This window comes from Diceros bicornis, chromosome 28, assembly GCF_020826845.1.
Source record: "Diceros bicornis minor isolate mBicDic1 chromosome 28, mDicBic1.mat.cur, whole genome shotgun sequence".
NCBI classification, from domain to species: domain Eukaryota; kingdom Metazoa; phylum Chordata; class Mammalia; order Perissodactyla; family Rhinocerotidae; genus Diceros; species Diceros bicornis.
In genome coordinates, this window is record NC_080767.1 from 4,816,117 (window position 1) to 4,836,401 (window position 20,285).

The 20,285-nt window shown below is 40.2% G+C and overlaps 1 protein-coding gene across 10 annotated transcripts in view; it reads right to left on the reverse strand.

The window, feature by feature from the left end:
* Nucleotides 1-20,285, reverse strand: part of RNF38 (ring finger protein 38) — a 175,242-nt gene that overhangs the window by 52,670 nt on the left and 102,287 nt on the right. For 3 of the 10 annotated variants that reach the window (XR_009215858.1, XM_058523525.1, XM_058523527.1), the window contains exon 3: nt 8,229-8,378. The exons of 1 other annotated variant lie outside the window; for it this stretch is intronic. The gene's annotated coding sequence lies outside the window, so the exon portion shown is untranslated. Of the gene's footprint in view, nt 1-2,849; nt 2,871-8,228; nt 8,379-15,929; nt 16,135-16,330; nt 16,675-16,831; nt 16,849-20,285 lie in introns of those variants that run through there. 6 more of the 10 variants (XM_058523533.1, XM_058523528.1, XM_058523532.1 and 3 more) reach the window with 6 other exon arrangements.

The following is a 20,285-nucleotide window of genomic DNA, read 5'->3' on the forward strand; positions in this document are numbered from 1 at the left end:
AGTCAGCCCACTGACATACAGAATCAGTAAGGAAACACGTCTACTCTGTCTAGACTGGGAACTGGAGGAGGGATTTCTACCCTGAGAATTCAAACCACAAGGTTAACTACTTACATTTAGGGTTCAAATTTTTTATTACCCATAGAGGTTTTGTCTGTGAACCTTTAAGCTTAGAAATTAATATAAAAACTGGTCCAGAACTGTACTACCACAAGGACTCTTGACAGAAGTAAATGCAAAGCAGAATCTGGAGGGATGCTCCCATAACTAAGCCAGTGGTTCTCAAACTTTTGCACGCACCAGAAACACCAGATTGTTGGGCACATTCCCCAGTCTCTGGATTCAGAAATTTTGGATTAGGGCCCAAGAATTTGCATTTCTAACACGATCCCAGGTGATAGTTGCTGCAGCTGGTCTGGGACTACACTTCAGAGAACCACTGAACTAAGAGATAAGGGACTCTCAGGAAAAGTGCCTAAGGACAAACTCACCATAACAGAAAAATTTACCTTTTCAGTTCTCAGGGGGAGAAGGTCCTTCTTCTTGAAGGTTGACTCTGTGCCAGTGACCTGACTTTAGACAGTAACAGGCGTTGACAACCTAAATCCCTAAGATGTTGGTTCAAATCAGGTACAAGTACTGTATCTACTGGTACAGAATACTGTATAGGTATTACAGTACAGAATACTGGTGCAGATTTAGGAATCAAGAGAGGGAAGAGAGGGATGAAGGAAGGAAGCAAGGACAGAAGAAAATTAGTTAGCTAGCTTTTACACATCTATGTGAGTACAGGATTAAACTTGTATTAACACCAAATCATCTTTAAAACCAAAACATCATTATGAGAAGTGAAAACAACCCTGGTGACATAAAAATGCATTCCATGATTCCAAAAAAGCAAGTGAGAAGTCATTAAATGCTAAATGTTTTGGAAAAATATGTACATACAGACACACATATAAAAAAAGAATATATGTATCTCAATCAGGAAGTCCTGGAGATAATGGGAGATGCTGTGGCACACAAACGCTCCCCAAAGCGGAAAGAGGTTCCAAGTCCTAGATAAAAACTGGTGATTGAAATGTGTCCCTGACTCCAGCAACCACTAGGTGAGCCCCAAGGACTTCCTTCTCAGAGTAGCAAGGGGGCAACTAGAGTGGGGGTTAAATCTCCAATAAGCTGGTCCTCTCTCCATTCATCATTCAGGGCTACCCTTCATTTCAGGGGTACAAATAAATAAGCACAGCATGATTTAAGAGTCCCCAAGTCTCCTTTAAAATTCCTAGATTTCTCCATTTGTCTTAATTATCTTTGACAAAAGATGACGTTTCTCATTTCACAACTAAGGAAAAAAATGTTAAATTTAAATAGCCCTGAGAGAGAAAACACTCACTGAATTCCACTCGTTTTAAATAACAGATGTGAACGCACTCAGAAAACTAAAACACTCTATATAAACCAAGTTGCTAATAAAGAATAACGTCCAAGACAAACCCTTTTTAGTTTTGCAAAGGAAGGATATAAGCAGGGGGAAAGCAGGAAATTAATAATTTTATATTTGAATCACACAATACAGTTTACAATACGATCTCTACACATTCTCCCATTTAATTCTCCACAAACTGAAGTTTTATCTATTTGAAGTTGTATTTGTTTAGACTAATTTCATATTTATGTAAAATGTTTCTATTAGACAATTCAATAAATATACTGCCCTTGAACTACACAATGTATCTATTCCTGTTTCACATAATTCACACAGGGCTTTAGTTTTCTAATGTAGAGCTCTGATACTCCTGAGCTCAAAAGATTTCAGTCTTAGCAGTATCTTTTCAAATCCCATTCTACTCAGGCAAGTGAAACAAAAGAAAAATAAACAAACAAGACTACATCAGACTAAAAGGTTTCTGCACAGCAAAGGAAACCATTAACAAGATGAAAAGGCAACCCATCAACTGGGAGAAAATATTTGCAAATCATAAAGAACTCATACAACTCAACAACAACAAAATGAACAACCTGATCAAAAAATGGGCAGAGGATATGAACCAACATTTTTCCAAAGAAGACATACAGATGACCAAGAGACACATGAAAAGATGTTCAACATCACTAATTATTAGGGAAATGCAAATCAAAACTACGAGATATCACCTCATACTCGTCAGAATGGCTATAATTAACAAGGCAAGAAATAAGTGTTGGAGAGAATGTGAGAGAAGGGAACCCTCATATAGTGCTGGTGGGAATGCAAATTCATGCAGCCACTATGGAAAACAGTATGGAGATCTCTCAAAAAATTAAAAATAGAAATACCATATGATCCAGCTATTCCACTACTGGGTATTTATTCAAAGAACATGAAATCAACAATTCAAAAATATACATGCACCACTGTGTTCATCACAGCATTATTCACAATAACCAAGACATGGAAGCAACCCAAATGTCCATCAACTGATGAATGGATAAAGAAGATGTGGTGTACATACATATACAATAGAACACTACTCAGTCATAAAAAAAGACAAAATTGTGCCACTTTCAGTAATACAGATGGACCCTGAGGCTATTAGGCTGGGCAAAATAAGTCAGTCAGAGAAGACAAATACCGTAGGATTTCAAGGAGAATAGATTGGTAGTTACCAGACAAAAAGGGAGTAGGGGGAGGGCAAAGGGCACAAAGGGACATGTGTACAAAGATGGATAAAACCTGGACTGTTGGTGGTGAACACAATGCAGTCTATACAGAAACTGAAATATAGTGATGTACACTGGAAATTTACACAATGTTGTGAGCCAATATGACCCCAATAAAATAATAAAAAAGATTTAGAATAAAATCCAACCTCATATCCAGACTTGTTAGTACATTCTCCTGGGATGTTATCTTACTTGCAGCTATGGGAGAGAAAAGAGGCTTTGAATGTTGTTTTCAAAAGCATGTATTAAAAAAGAAAAATCAGGGGGCCGCCCCTGTGGCGTAGTGGTTAAGTTTGGCACATTCCGCTTCTGCGGCCCAGGTTCATGGATTTGAATCCCAGGTGCAGACCTACACTCGTCAACCATACTGTGGCAGCAACCCACATACAAAATAGAGGAGGACTGGCACAGATGTTAGCTCAGTGTAAATCTTCCTCAGCAAAAAAAAAAAAAAAAAAAAAAAGAGAGAAAATATATAAAAAAACAAAAATCTAAATTTTGCTTTTTGATACGGTCCAAGTTTGTATTTTTTTCATGAAAGGCCAAAGAAAACAATAGTTTTATGAGTAGTGAGTGACCGGAAAGAGACTCTAGTGGTGTAACACTGCAATCCCATCATGATGAACAGGATGCAATATTGTGTGGAAATATTGTGTTATCATCATTAGCCATAACTGCTGGCCCAGCAGTGGCTTCCTGACTTTGAAGGGGCCTGCACGGCTAATTTTTGAGTAATGTACTAGTGACCTTATGTCCTAGAGTTTTCTTAATTTTTAATTACACAAAACACCACTGGTTCACAAAAACTGATTTATCTTGATTCTATAATTGTAATGTTTTCAAATGCACTAGATTTTAGCCATCATGCATCGTAACTATAATTTTAAGCTGTAAACACAGACCAACAATGGTTCAAATAAAAAATGTGAAGCATAAACATGAAACCAATGAAAACAGAAAAGATATTAAGAACAACCTGAAATCAAGGGATCTCTCTGAAATACCCATGTGGAGTCGTTCTACACATAGCTAAAGCTCAGAAACTAGAAATATAAATTTAGGAGTTTTTGGTTGACAGACAGATGGTAACTAATGAAGCTCCAGACACAGACAAAATTTCCCAAAACAGTTTATACAGTGAAAAGGAGGCCCAATACTGAATCCTGAGAAACTCCAATATTTTATGCTGAGTAGTTGATGAGAGGAGAGTGGAGTGTGGTGGTAGATGCCCGTGGGATCGAGCTGCAATGATTCAACTGGAAGGTCAGGTAAGATGAGGGCTCAAAAACATCCACTGTGTCTAACATGGAGCTCAATCACATGGAGCTATTTCTTTCTTTTTTTTTCTGTTTTTGGTGAGGAAGACTGGCCCTGAGCATGTTCTCTTGCCAATCTTCCTCTTTTTGCTTGAGGAAGATTGGCCTTCGGCTAACATCTGTGCCCATCTTCCTCTACTTTATATATGGGATGCCACTGTCGCATGGCTTGATGAGCAGTGCACTGGTCTGTGCCCAGGATCTGAACCCACGAACTCCAGGCTGCCAAAGTGGAGCACGTGAACTTAACCATTATGCCACTGGGCTGGCCCCTGTTTCTTTATAATATGATTTAGTATCAATTATGGCATATCTCCTCTTACAACAATTTTTGAAAAAGTTTTTTCCTGTCTTTTCTTTGATTATCTTCCTTACAAATTTTAAGGATAACTCTGAAAAGTTCTAAAATTTAAAAATTCTGATTATTTTGGCTGAAATTTTTATTAAGTCTATAAATTTTCTGAAGAATATATATTTTTACAGTACTTAGTCTTCTCTTTCAGAAACTTAGTATATTTCTCTAGGTGTATAAACTGTCAAAATTTCAATCACCTAATTAACTTTAAAATTTACAAAATAAAGTTATCATATAGCTATCATTAAGGTACACACACACACTTGAAATCAAGGGTTGTGCCGGACATGAAATTCAAGTTCTCCACAATGTATCTGATTTTTTTTTGTGTGTGTGAGGAAGATTAGCCCTGAACTAACGTCTGTTGCCCATCCTCCTCTTTTTGCTGAGGAAGACTGGCCCTGGGCTAATGTCGTGCCCATCTTCCTCTACTTTATATGGGACACCGCCACAACATGGCTTGACAAGTGGTGCCCCAGTCTGCGCCCGGGATCTGAACCTGTGAACTCTGGGCCACTGAAGCAGAGTGCATGAACTTAACCACTATGCCACCGGGCCAGCCCCTGTATCTGACTATTTTATGAAAGCATACTATCTTCAATCACAATCATTGAATTGGTTGATAACACAGAAACTGCTAATTTTAAAACTGTCAGGGGTTGATAGCAGAGCTAAGACAGAGTTTTTGAGGGTGATGAAACTGTTTTATATCTTGATTGTGGTGGTGTTTCCACATCTGCACGCATTTGTTAAAACTCACAGACCTGTACACTAAAAGAGTGAATCTTACTGTATGCTAATTATACCTTAATTTTAAAATTTAATAACAACTATAGGAGGCACTTTGAGTCTAATTTTAAATATAGGCTTATTTTTACTATAGAGATGCAAATATGTCTACGCCTATATCTCTTCTGAGCAATAAATACACAAAGCCATCATTTTACAGAAACATTAAAATAGCAACTGAATGTACACCAGGAAACACACAGAATAATATTAATGGCAGCACTCCTTGTAATAATAGTAAAAAACTAGAAACTACACAAATGTCCATCAAGAAGATAGGGAATAAACTACAGTATATTCATATAAATGGAATACTAAAAAGTAGTAAAATCAATCAACTACACAGCCACACGCATCAATATGGATGAATCTCAAAATGACAAAAATACACAAAGTATGATACCATTTATATTAAGTTCAGAAACTTAACAGTATAGTATTGAGAGATACTGTATGTGGTAAAACCATATAGAGAAGCAAAGGGATACTAAACACAAATTTCAGCAGAGCTTTCCCAAGATGCAGGGTCAGGACAGCAGGTAGACATAATATGAAGGTCACATGGAAGCTTCAAAAGTATTGGTAATGGTTGATTTCTTAAGTTGGATGGTGCTTTTTTTTTATTATACATGTGTCTGCTTTATACTTTACAACTTCCATATTTGAAGTATAATATTTCCATATTTGAAATATTTCATAATTTTAAAAATTAAAAATCACGCAGAATTTGAATGATTTTGATTAGGAGTAATACAATATAAAACAAGTAACTAAAAAAAAAAAGAAGCAAAGTGCAACAGTCTATAATAAACAAGGACAGTGAGAAAATGGATCAACAGTGGAGATGAATGACAAAAAGAGCTCAAAACCAGGATAAGATTTTTGTTCAAAGATGACTAGTAGTTGGAAACAAAGATCCAGGAGGATCCTGGATCCAGTAAGGACTGGGAGAATACCAACACTTCCCTTCTCCTCTACAACCATCCCACTTATTAGCCATATTCCCAATCCATGCTTGGAGTGAGAAAAATCAATTTCTTTACCCCTAGAGAAGGTCGCAGGGCAAATGATATCCTCAGAATAGAGATTAGTTTCAGCTAAGGAAGTAAAGAGGGTGCTTTAAGAAAAAAATGAAAGAGGTAGGTAAGTCTGTTTAAAATGGACTATTCTAAAGGGAAGGAAAAGCAGAAAGAGTTGGGAGGGAAGGAACTTGGGGGAAAGCGAAGATTAAGAAAACATAATGCATTATGGAAATAACTTTGCGAGGATAGGAGATGGCTGGGTAGGTTCTCCTTTTCATATGGTAGCTAAACTGTATAAGGATGGAAAGCATAACTGGAACTAAGAAATCACACCCAATTTTGGTATCAGAATTAGTTGAAGGTATTGGACAGTATCTCAAAGGGGATGTGAGAAGGATTTACTTTGCTTCATGCAGAAGAGCGGTAGGGCAGTAAGCAGGCAAAGAAAATCTCTAGTCTTCCTTGGGAGCCAAGCACACTGAGGGCCTTATTCTAAAGTTAGAGGAAAGTAAGATTTAAGTTTAATTAGGGTTATAAACAAAAATTTAACAATAATATCTTTCACCTTTCTGCAACACACAAAATGGAATTGTCTCTAACCTTTTTATTTTCAAAACACGTTTAAATCTATTGCATTTGGCAGCTACTGTCTGAGTTTGAAGTTAACACTGAGTTAATGCTTGAACACTCGAAGTATGGAGAACACAGAGTGTGTCAAATAACTGTTTACTGGTGGCAATAGTAAAGGTACTAAGTCAATGTCTTCCTTAGCTGCATTAGTTTACTACTAAATATCAAGCTATTGCAGACTAATGCTTATCAAAAACGGCAGTCAACGTGCCATTCAATTCAATACAGACAACTATGTCTCAACATATACTGCACTGTGTTTACAGAAATACCCGTTGATATCTAAAGGTGGTATGATATAGTAGACAAAAATTAGCAAAAAAATGAATTTGAGTCTCTGCTCTGCCAATAACCAGATATGTAATTGGGCATCTCAGTAGCTTTTCTGAGCCTATTTCTTCATCTAGAAAAATCCATCCTTGACTAGTTTATTATGAGAGTTAACAACAAAAGGACATAATACATGCAAAGGTGAGAACCTGGCACAAATTCCAAGAAGGAATATCAGACTGAAGAGCCCTGGATCACCTACACAGCTATCCTCAGAAATTCCACATCTCCAATTTAAGGTGTCACAAGCATTTCTCTTTCAGAAATAGTCCTAAGCTCGACCATGTCACTCCCACATGAACCAAAAATGAGCTGGCTCTATTCAAAGTCCTGCCTTGATTAGAAACTCTCACTGCCTCAGGTTTACATACACATGTACAAACAGACGCCTTGGCCCACAACCCTAGCATTCAGAAGCAATTCTGTAATTTAGTTCCTTTGTGGTAACAGTAATACTGACTTCCATTACTAAAACATGCTTCTCTAGAAGTAATGGATTAAAAGTTTATATCCAATAATTTGTGTAAGCACATTTTAGTAATCTTGTTAACTAACGAAGGTTTGTACCTCAATTTGTTTTCATTTTATATGTAACAAAATTTTTAATCCCATTTTATCCACAGGTATCAAAAGTCATAGAAGGCAAGTAACCATGTTTTCTCTCTGAAATATGCATTACTATCAACCTCTGGGCACTAAGCAAATAAGCAGTAATGGCTTTAAAAAATATCTTACATGCTTCCATTTTTCCTTTCCTACATAATTTCACATATTTTGTATTATCTTCAACTTTCCTACAGAACTTGGCCTACTAGGACAAGTGACTAAGACCAAAAGATCAAAAAGCAAGAATATTAAGGGGTCAAGTAATAAACAGCAGCTCAAGAGAAGACAAACATTCTTCAGAAAAGCTGGCTGAAAAAGTTATATAAAAGAAGTCCTCTAAGAAGAATACTTATTCCCAATTACAATAGAAAATAAGAAGAAGATATTAAGAGTTTCATTTCTAGCCTTCCTAGAAACCACCTAGAATGTATCTGCGACTTTCAGCCCTATGTAGTGAAAGGGTAAATATATAAGAACCTGGAAGAAAGCTTTGAAGTGAGCATCCTCTTGAACGGTAGCGTTCTGATCACTTGGGAGGAGAGGGAACAGGCTCTGAAGTCTCACCCTTTCACAAATCACCTTGTTAGGATGGCCAGGTAGAGGTGCTGAATTGGCCCCGGGAGATATCTGGGAAAAAGAGGGAGAAGAAAAGGACAGTTCATGGCTAGCCACACCAATGTGGAGAATCATGCCTATCAAGGACAGTCTGGATTTTCTAGGTATGTGATGATTTTGTTAGCAGACACTGGAAAGAAATTAAAAATTAACCTTAAACATCAAAACATATATAAGGATGGCAAAGGCTGCCTGGCAATGGATCTCTCTTACAAAAACTTTTTTTAAAGGCAAAAGAGTGCTGCTCAAAAATGCAAAGTCCTTCCTATGTTTCCCACGTAATATCTATTGATATCTTTTCTGTTGGTATTAATAATGAAATTCTAAAGGCTAGATAAGATTTCGTGTTAAGAAAATCTGAGGTAAAATCACATATCTTAAATACAGAAAGATTAGTGTCTGCCTGGACTAAGATTAATATCTTTTTCTCATTCTATTCTTTCACCTTCTAAATGGCCAGGCAAAGGAAGATGAGAGATTTCAGAACATTCATAGGAAAACTTCTATAGTGATCATAGCTATAAAAAACAAGAGTTTAACTGTGGAGATCTCAGCTCTATTCACCACAAACCTGGCGACCTTCCTAAGAATAAAGGACAAGATCATAAGCCCCAAAGTAAAGGACTACATGTTTTAAATGCTCGACTTGATTGTGGGTTAATCCCCTTAAACTCATATGTAAATATACTAAATCTGTAGCATTTTTAAATATGGACATCAAGAGCATCACTTGTTCCACAGTGCTGTGGTGTGAACTGCCCTTGGGGGTTACGGTTTGTAGACCTGCTTGTCCCTACACTGAAGACCATGTGCTTTAAGGCTGTCTTGTTTTTAGAGTCTCATTGCCTCATTCATTCACTTATACATATAAGTGTCTATTCTGTGATAGACACTAAATTGAAAAGATAGGCATGGTTTCTTATCTTCAAGAAGCGTATGTTATAAAAAAGAAACCAAAGCAAATCACTACACTATGACACCCTTTGTACCACCCTTCTGATACTGACAGGCACTGCATGCTATGGGGAGGTAACAGGCAAGAGACAGCAGCGTAGTCAGGAAACTGCAAAATGTTCAGTATGGCTGGTCAGTAAGGAAGAAGCCAGAGAGGAGAGGGAAGCAGAGACAGATCATGAAGTGGCATGCTAATCATGTTAATAATCCGATTATAATAACCTTCCTTAGCTACTTTATAAATTTTTGTTTCTGGTTTGCTATGAGCCTGGTCAAAAGATAACCGTGCCTGTTGGTAAGAGTAAAATTACTTCCAAAGACCCTCCTAGGAGTAAAAGCAAACACTTGAGGGCAGTGCCTTTAGAACTTATACTGCTACATAAACAGTTTGGGACAAGGGCTAAAGATTATCTCCGTACTACAAACACGAATGTGTTAATATCCTTTACCACTGTGATTAAGTATGAACTGTTAAATCAAGGAGTATTTACTGACTGTCTCCTACAAGTCAAGAGTTATGTTAGGAAAGAAGATAAAACATGGATCCTATCTTCAAGGAGCTTATTCTAGTGACAAACAAACAAAACAGATGCAAGCAGCCAACTGTAGGATAATGTTTTAAATGCCATAATACAGGCAAAAATTAGAATAGAGGTAGGAGCCTTGAGTGTATCTGAGGATAAGAGTAAGAAATGATTTCACAGGAAGAAGTGTATTTCGCATTCCCGACTGCTCCCTCAATCGACTGCTCCCTCAATCGACTGCTCCCTCAATCTAAGGAGTTCTTTTACCACTTGAAAGCAATTCTCTCCTCTCTCAAAACAGTCTGTTCCTTTATGTAGGTTTCATATCCTTTTTGCAATCTTAAGCTTATAATTGGCACACTAAGTACCTTTTAAGAGTGGTTCTTTTTTTTTTTTTGCCAAGGAAGATTCACCCTCAGCCAACATGTGTGCCAATCTTCCTCTATTTTTTATGTGGGATGCTGCCACAGCATGGCTGCTGACGAGTGGTGTAGGTCCATGCCTGGGATCCAAACCCGTGAACCCAGGCCACTGAAGTGGAGCACACTGAACTTAACCACTAGGCCACGGGGCCGGCCCCAGAAGAGTGTTTTAATAAGCCCATCTGCCTTCAACTGTCATGCGGAAAGCAGCCTATATGAGCAGCACCATTACAAACTGCTAGGACAGGCAGCTGGCTGGGAAAACAGAAATAAGGGGCCAGATTCCCTCTCCTTAATTCTTTGTTCCTTTGAAAACTTAGATTTCAGTCATATCTAAGTGAAAAATTGGCAAACCCTGGCCCCTGTGGTCACAAGTGAATAATTTTCAAGCATATTCTTCCCCTACCCACAATAAATTCCTTTGGTCAGAAGTGCCATTTGTCTATAAAAGGGGAGAACAAACAATATAATGGAAAAACCTATATATAAACGCTGTGGATGATAAAGATCTAGGACAAAATGATAGATGGGTTTTATCAAAAACAGGTGCCCCCACCACTGGATAATATAAAATCACAATCAGTGTGTGTGTGTGTGTGTGTTTTAGGCAGAACTCGAAGGTGGCCTCCAAGATTCCCACCTCTGGTGTACATCTCTTGTATAATCCATCCCTCTATGGGGTGTAACACTGTAAATATGGTGGATTTCACTCTCACACAAATTTCACTGCATTATATGACCTAAATTACGCAAACACCTTTGCAGAGGTGAAGGGATTTTCAGGTGTAATTAAGATTCCACATTTAAGTTAATCAAAGGGAAGATTATCTGGGGTAGGCCTGACTTAGAGAAAGCTCTTAAAAGAACTGACCCTTCCTGAAGAGATTCTTCTGTCAACCCTGCAGTATAAGCTGCTATGTTGGGAGAAGGCATATGAAGGGGGCCATATGAAGGGGGCCATGCAGCAGAGACCTAATGGCACCCGTAGGAGCTGAGAGTGGTCACCAGTTGAGAGCTACAAGAAAATGGGGGACCTCAGTCCTACAATCACAAGAACCATATTCCACCACCTTCCTGAGCTTGGAAGAGGACATCAGGCCTCTGATGAAGTCACAGTTCCAGCAAGGAACAGAGGGCCCTGCAGCGAACCCATACCAGGACTCCTGATCCACAGAAACTGTGAGATAATAGATTTGTGTTTTAAGCTACTAAATTTGTGGTAATTTGTTACATACGATAGAAAACTAACAAAATGTGTATGTATATAATAGAATAAAAATTCTTGTAGCACACTCAAGAATTTCTTGTTGTTGCAGCACACTCAAGAGTTTCTTCTCCAGAATTTTAGCTGTATTAATTTAATGAAAGATATAAATTAAGACATTTTTATCTAAGCAATATAGCAGTTTTTAAAACCTCAATCTGGTAATAGCTAACTTCGTGCCAGAAACTGAACCGGGCTCTCTGATCTCTACACACTGCAAGCCAGGGTTAGCTGACTTGCTTCAAGTCACACATTGAAGCTAAGTCCCTCTGGCTCTAAGGTTCATACTCAACCCACTAAACCACCCTGTAGTTTAAAAATTTTAAAGGTAACATTCTTCTTTGTAATCTAGTTGGATTAGTAACTAGTAACTATTCCACAAGACCTATTTAAAGCTATTTTAAGTATTCAAAAATAAATTTCTTTGCTTGTAAATTGTTTCTGACATAACGTTCCACTACTTCCCTAATTCCCCCTCAGTTAAAATTACTGAGGTTATACTATATCTGAAAATTGATACAATTCTATTTTTCTCTAACCTGGCAACTGTTGAGCATTACAAAGATACAGTAACTTCAGCCTGCCCTAAGGATGTAACCTGTATTTAAAAAGTCCTGCCAAGGAAACATCCCTGAGACCCAAGTAAATCTGCAACTCCCCACATTTCTCATTTTTAATGTTTATTTACATATAACAGTATGACTAATTCACCTAGCATAACAAAGAAAAGCACCATTTTACAAGACTAAAGTTACAGAAAACAGTTTAACCTTTTAACCAACAACACGTTACTATTTCAGGAACACCTTTTGTTTAATGTAGCCTTTTCCTGTCTTGGTAACCATAATATAACCAACAATTTAAGCTTTGTCTTGGAGAGTGTAGTAATTATTATTGGTTATTGTGTTAAAATATCATAAGACTTAGGTCCAGATCTTGTCTCAGAACTTGCTTCCTCCAAAATTACTTCTGATGACAGCTTCCTTCTTCATTCATTTACATTTTTCTCATAAAGGTGAGGTAGAGGATGTGCAGGTGCATGACCTCTAAGCCAGTATTAAATAATGTACTTCCTACAAAATAAATTGTTTAAAGGCCCTAACAGCCTTCTCCAAAACGGCCACATTACTCTCTGGAAAAAAAAAATTGTCCACTGTTACTAGCAGCATACCACTGGTCAAAAGCACGCAAATCAAAGCCTACTAGAAGAGGAGAGAAAACAAAACAAAACAAAAGATGAGGAGCCAGGTGCTAAGTGTTGACAGGAACAAGGCCCTTACTCCTCTAGGTCTAAGTCTGGGTACCTTAAAAATGAAGGAGTCCAAATATTCTCACGGCTTCCATGATGGCAAATATTAATCTCCCGCAAAGTAATAAGGTAGATTTTATTAAAACAGTTTGAATCAGTAATTATTCATCTGATAAATTCTAAGGTTATTCTCCAAAATATAGGAAAAGCCATATGCACAAATATGTTCATCAGAGCACAGTAAGAGCACCAATTTAAAAGGGAACTAGAAGTAACTTAAACGTTTAATAAATAAGTATTTGCTAAGTAAAACTGTGGTGTACATGCTTGGTGGACTATTATGCAGCCGTTAAACCATTCAAGGACTGCTACTACCTACCAGGGTAGGATTATTACTGTCCAGCACTGGGACAATCATTTTTTAAAATAAACTATTATTCCCATTCTTGAGTTAAGGCAAACAACAAACTGGGCCCACATCTTTCTGGGAGCAGAGAAGAACCAGGGTTGGTGAAAATAGCTGAAAGTCTCCACCATCCTGTCCCTATCCTACAGGCCCCATAAATTAATGGGAAAGGAGGCAGGAAGGGAGGCACATGCAACCAAGGAGGTCTCTAACCATTATGTGTATTGAGATAGTGGACATAAAGGTTAGGAAAAATAAGAGTTACAGTCTTTTAATAAATTTTCCTTTGCTTCCCTTCTACAACCCATATTTGCCTGCACAAGGATTATTCTCTCCTCAAGGAAGTTTGTCTAAAATCATTTTACTTAGGCTAGTAACCTCTTAGTGGATTGCTCTGAAGTATCTCTTCAAGATTTATCTCTAAGAATTACACGGATTTGGAAATTATCTAAACCAAGACCAGACCAAATTAACACAAAAATGTTCCACATATAAAAATATATACATTTGGAAAGATGAAGTGTGACCAAGCTCTTTATGATTCTTATTAAAGATTATAATTAATTCAAATATTTACTATATGTCTACCATGTGCTAGATGCTGTGAATACAATGGGGAAAAAAAATAGTCCTTGCCCTCAAGAGATTCAGTCCAGTGAGGGGCAATTCAACAGGAACTAAACGAGGACAACAGGACCCTAACGCAGAGAGGCGTTCAGATCCTTAAAAAAGGAACACAAAAAGATTTAAGAGTTGGGGGAAAAAATGAGACTGTACATGGCCCCTCTTCATTTATTTCCTCAAATTTCTGACTTGTTAATTTACCATACAGAGTTTAAGCATTTGCTTGATCTCCTCCAGACAATGTCTTGTTAGGAATTCAACATTTGGTAAATGAATGCACTAGACTAGAACTATAGAGTTTAAATGTGTTTACCATCTGTACACTCTCTCCAGAGAAAAATAAAGCAAGCTATGAGTTAACCAAAGTAGAAAAGAAGTGAGAACAGATGCCTGACAGATGTGGCTAATAGGAAAACAAGAGAAAACTAGTAAATAAACCTAGGCACTACACAACAGACTAATCAAGAACTACCTTTCCAGGGGCCAGCCTGGTGGTGCAGCGGTTAAGTTCACACATTCCGCTTCGGCCGCGGGTTCTGATCCTGGGCGTGGACCTACTCACAGCTCATCAAGCCATGCTGAGGTGGCGTCCCACACTGAAGAGCTACAACTCTACAACTATGATACACAATTATGTATTGGGGCTTTGGGGAGAAAAAAAGGAAGACCGGCAACACGTGTTAGCGCAGGGCCAATCTTCCTCAAAAAATAAAAATAAAGAAAAAATAAAAAAAAAAAAAGAACTACTTTTCCAGCAAAATGAATTACAAAATGGTGGTGGCCTAAATAAAACTGGGGCAGCACAAAGAAAACAGGATGGAATAGACTGTAGTAGAAGACAAAGATAATCTTGACCAGTAATCTTTCCACAGTGATCAATCATTTCAGAGATTTTTATCTAAGGATTTCTCACATACTTCCTATCCACAACCGCAGAAAAAAAGTAAAAAATGAGCACAAAGAGACAGTCTGCAGATGTAACAGAGCGACAACAGATCTACACTCTCCATTATGATGCTAACACGTTCAGTTACGTCTAACTATGCCATCATTTATCCACCCTTCCTCAAAACTCAGGTTGCTCTAATAGAGAAAATTCTCAACATTTACTCAGGTAAATACTTGCCAACTCAGTGTAGCTATAAAACCAGATGGGTATATAAACCTCAACAAGTACAGAAACACAAACCACCTTCTAGAATCACAGAAGATATTCAGGACTGGAGGGACCACAAAGATGATTTAAATCCAACTGTCATATTTTACAGATGAGGTCCTGAGGCCCACATGGGTAAGTTTGTGGCAAAACTTATTTAACTGTAGTCTCTAAAGGCTGCCAAATCTTTGACAAATCAGTCTTACAGAAAATTACAGAAATCAACTTAAAACTTAACCCATATAATGAATGATTTAAGATTTAATAGGTTTCTCAAAAAGTGAAATATATTATGCAAACAAATTTATAAGCCAGCAAGAATTGGAAAAAGGGGTATGTGAAGTGATACAATTCCCACCTAAAAATGCAGTTAGTAATTTCATCTTCTGATTGCAAGCACGTCCCAGCTTCAATGCAACTGATCTGACATCTATATTTGTTCTTGTATTGTCACTTTGAAGAAGTCTTATTTCTTTCATTAGACTGTGTTCTCCAAAGACAGCAATAACTTAACTTTGATTCCAACTGTCCCTAGACGCTTACTAAGTTTTGATTTCATAAAAACTGTGCCAATGGATTTTTTTTTTTTAAGTTTAAGTCTACACACCGGGGATGCTTGCTATTTAAAGGAATTCTGTGGTAAATGTGTTAACAAGAGTATCTGCAATCAAGGTCAAACAGGATCCCAAAAGGCTTGCAATTTTAAGATAAACTGATTGTGTATAAGTTGCATACACTTAATTTTCGGACATTTCGGACATGTAAGGAAAAAAAGGCAATGCACAGACTATTCATTTCTATTTATGATGAAAGAATTAGCATACTCAACTTTCACTTAATAACAGCTTATACCATTTTTGCAGCACAAAGAAAAAGCGAGGTCCCTTACAAGTCCTACACACGGAACAAAAACTTGACTCTCTTGGCCCTCAATAATTTGAGAAACTCCCAGTTGAAAACCAACCTCTCGAATTCTTCAGCCCTGAAAGGAAGAACTTCCATCCCCTGAAAATAAAACGCAGCCTGCCCACGAACCCGCGGCGGCAGAAGGACGCGAAAGCGGACCCTTCCGACCGGGTTCCGCGTTCTCCCGGGTGACATCATTTCACTTGCGCCTCCGCGAGAAGGGCGGGAGCGAGGGGGCGAGGCCATCTGCCAGGCGGCGGCGGGCCGGCGCTCCCGCACCTCCTCGCAGCCTCCCCGGGAACAAAGAGCGCCGGGCGGCCAGGCCACGCCCCGCCGAATACCCGGCAACCACACCTCCGCCTGGTCGCTGGCCGCGGCCCCGGAGGCTCCCGACGGCCTGCGGCTCGGCTCGGCCCGTCCCGCCCTCGCGCGGGAACCGACGGCCACCGCGGCCCGTACCTGCGAAGGGAGGCTCCGCCCTGCGGGGCAGCTCCCGCGGCTCCTCGCTGGTCCCACGCCTCCTATTGTGGCCGCTCGCCCAGCCAGCGGCCAGCTGGCCAGATCCGCCGTCCCCGGGCCTCCTCACCCCCGGAACCCGGCCTCCGACCAAGGCGCTGTCACGGCGCTTCCTTCCTCCCGGCACCATCACACGGGTCGCGCCAAAAAACAACGGCTGCACGCCCAGAGCTGACACTCGGCTAACGCCTCGGGGGCCCCATCCTCTCCGCCACCACGCCCTAACCGCTCGGGCCGCTGCACCTGCCCGCACCGCCGCACGAGGGGCCCAGCCCCGCCCCGCTGCACCCACTCGGAGATCGCGGACCGGCCCCGCCGCGCCGGCGCACTGCTGGCCGCTGCGCGCGCAGACGACGCCCCTCGCCTCCAGGCCGCAGAATGCGCAAGCACGCAGCCCTCCCACTTCTCGGTTCTGGGCTGCCCCGCCCCCTCGCCAGAACAAACCTAGCGAGCCGGGAGCGCGAGACCGTCAGCCGCTCCGCCCCTTTCCCCCTTCGCCCAGCTCCGCGCGTCGAGCCCCCTTTGTTTCCTCCCGCGGGGGAGGCGGCGGGGCCGCACTGCGCACGGCGCGGCGCGCGACTCGGACTAGTTCCGGCAACAGAGCGCGTCGCGCGGCTCCCTGCGCAGCCCCGCCCCCCCCACCCCACCCCCGCCCGGCGCCCAGCCAGGCAGCAGCTCTCCCAATTCGTAGAATTCCCTAAATTGTTGCTGCTGGTCCATGCCTCCCACCTCCACAACTCAGCAACGAAAGAGTAACTAACCTCACTCAATTCACAATACAATATGTATTCATGTGGCCCGAGAGGTAGTTATTTTTATTTATGGAGAGGGAGGTGATTAGTCCAAGGTGTCTCACAATGGAGCAGGCAGGTTCGAACCCAAGTCCGACTGCAAGGCTTAATTAAACCTGACAGCTATTCAGACTGTGCTGAGGCTGGGAAATGAGATAGGTACGATGAAGCCGGCTCGGTGCCTGTCCTGATCACGTTCAAGATCCAAAAGAGGAAATAAGACCTTCCATAAAAGCACAATACAAGGAAAAGATAGCTAAGTGGTATCGGAGGGGACGGCAGTCAAGGTGACATTATGGAAGAAGTGGGCTTTAAGCAGATAGGAATTAGATGATATCTTCAAGGGCGGTGATCATATTTTAGGGTGGTCCAATCAACAAAAAACCCAGGTTCTAGTTCTTTCGGCATTACTTAAGCCAGTCTCCTTCCCGCTCTGCACCTGAGCTGCCTCCAGTCGAAAATTAAGGAATCAGACTAAAATAATGTTCCAGGACCCTCTGAACCTCTACGTATGAATAACACTATATGGTGATTACTTGTGTACACTTGTCCTATAGCAGACCGAGCACTGGGACTCTTGTGCCTCTGTAATCCCAAGGTCCAAACCTACAGCCTGAATGAAACACAACAGCAGGTGCTTAGCAACTGCTGAATCAGAGTTCCAGCAGTAACGCCACAGGCGTTTACAATTCCTGGACAAAGAGAAGCGAGAATGGGATAACAGGCTCCTGTGAAACACATCCCTTCACCCCACACCCCCTTTAGGTGGCCCTGCTATCTAGCTGACTTTTCTCTCAAAGCCCTCTCTGCCAGTTTTCCAAAGCAGCCAGTTTGGAGACGATTACATCCAAATTTTAATTTTTTTTTCATGGTACAGAATCATAAACCCCAAACACACCTTTAGATGCACTGCATCCAATGTAATCCATTTCTAACCTCTGAATTCCTCACAACCCCACCCCCCCAACCCGGACTGCTGTGGATTCACCTTCCAGCAGAATCTCAGCTGCAACAAGCTTCCTTACATAAAACAGACCATCCTGAAACAGCTTTTCCTTTATACTTGGATATGGGCCATGTGATGAGAGGAGGAAAAGGAGAAAAAAATTGGGAAAGAGGAGGGAGATTACCATGTGGGAGATGTCCAATCGTAAGAGTCAGATTCCTCAAGTGCTGAATCTCAGCAGCAAAAATCGATTACAGTCCTCCAGGGTTCCTAACCCTTAAAGCTTATGTGAATCCTCCTGGGCTTCAGCCAATCCTTTGTGAGGCAAACTCCTTGAGAACCCTTCTCAAATAATTAAAATCTTAGCTAACTAGGCTCTTACTCTTACAGCCTAACCCAAGAAGTCTGCCTAGATGTAAACTATGCTCCCACACCTCAAGGTTGGATAGTTTGAAATCTGCACTGCAATTTCTTCTCTAATTTGTTTTGTTCACCAGAAAATCTGGTATCCTGCTAATAAACACCCAATGAGTGGGATAGGCTTTAAGGTGGGCCACTTTTGACCATCTAACAACAAGGCAGGCAGTAAATTATACCAGAGCAGCTGCTCAATCCCAGTCGACCTAAAATTTTATTTGGTGTCTGTCCAAAAAGGTAGAAAGCCTTGTTGGAGAGGTATGCAATAAAACTTTCTGCCACGATGGAAATGCTCTACATCTGCACCATGCAAAAGGGAGCCACTAGCTACATGTGGCTATTGAGCACTTGAAACGGGGCTAGTGCAACTAATGAACTGAGCAGGATCAGTTTAAATAGCCACATGTGGCAGGGGGACAGCACAGCACATGTAAGAAAAGTAGTGTTGCAGGGCCCGCCTGGTGGCGAAGCAGTTAAGTTCGCGTGCTCCACTTCGGCGGTCTGGGGATCGCGGGTTCGGATCCTGGGCTCTGACTGACACACCACTTCTCAAGCCATGCCATGGCGGCGTCCCATATAAAGTAGAGGAAGATGGGCATGGATGTTAGCCCAGGGCCAATCTTCCTCAGCAAAAAGAGGAGGATTGGCAACAGATGTTACCTCAGGGCTACTCTTCCTCACACACACAAAAAGAATGAAAAGTAGTTGCTTGTAGCAGAGTGTTTTAAAAATTCTGACTGCCCTTTAAAATTGGTTTTCATGACAGAAATGAAAACTGAATGGCTACTAAAAACTTCTTCCTGAGGTACCCAAGTCATTTAGGTCCCCTCACTTCTAAAATAAAAATAGACCAATACATTGCTTACCAAATAGGAAAATACTGAAGTTCCTTCAAATGTGTCTGGTCACTGGGATAGTCTCCCGTGGTGTCCTACCATTCTAATACACGGGAATAACAGCTGAGGTTTTTAGTGGGCTGCATTGGATCTAGGGATGAATTAGGGGTATCGATATCTTTACAATACTGAATCTTCAATGAACAAGATGCATCCTTCTATTTACCTGAGTCATTAATTTTTTCAATAATGCTTCACAGGTTTCTGTAGAGGTCTTGTACATTTTTGTACTTAGATTTATTATAGGTTTTATATATAATTATTGATTCTAATGGTTTATCCTAATTCTTTTGAGTTTTCTACACATACAATCCTGTTGGCAGAAAATAATGACCATTCAATTTCTTTCTTTCCAATACATTTTCCTTTCCTCTGTCTTCTCTTAGTGCACTGGCTAGGACCTATAGTACAGTGCTAAACAGATACAAGGAGAGCAGGCATTTTTGTCTTATTCCAAAACTGGAAAACTTTCAACACTTCACCATGAAGTATGATGTCTGCAGTAGGTTTTGTGTAGATCCCCTTTAGCAAATTAAGGAGGTTCTCTTTTATTTCTAATTTGTTAAAAGTTTATCCTAAATGGACATTTTATCAAATTTTTCTGCATTTATGAAATAATCTTATGATTTTTCTGTTAATGTTTGAATTACACTGATTAGTTTTTGGATGTTAAACCAATTTTACATTCCTAATAAAATCATGTCTTGTATTACCCTTTTTATATATTGTTGGATTTGGTTTGCTAATATTTCATTTAGGATATTTATAGTGTTCTTACGTGAGATTAGCTGTCCAGTTTCGTAATGTCCTCGTCAAGTTTTGTTACAAAAGTTATACTAGCCTCAGAA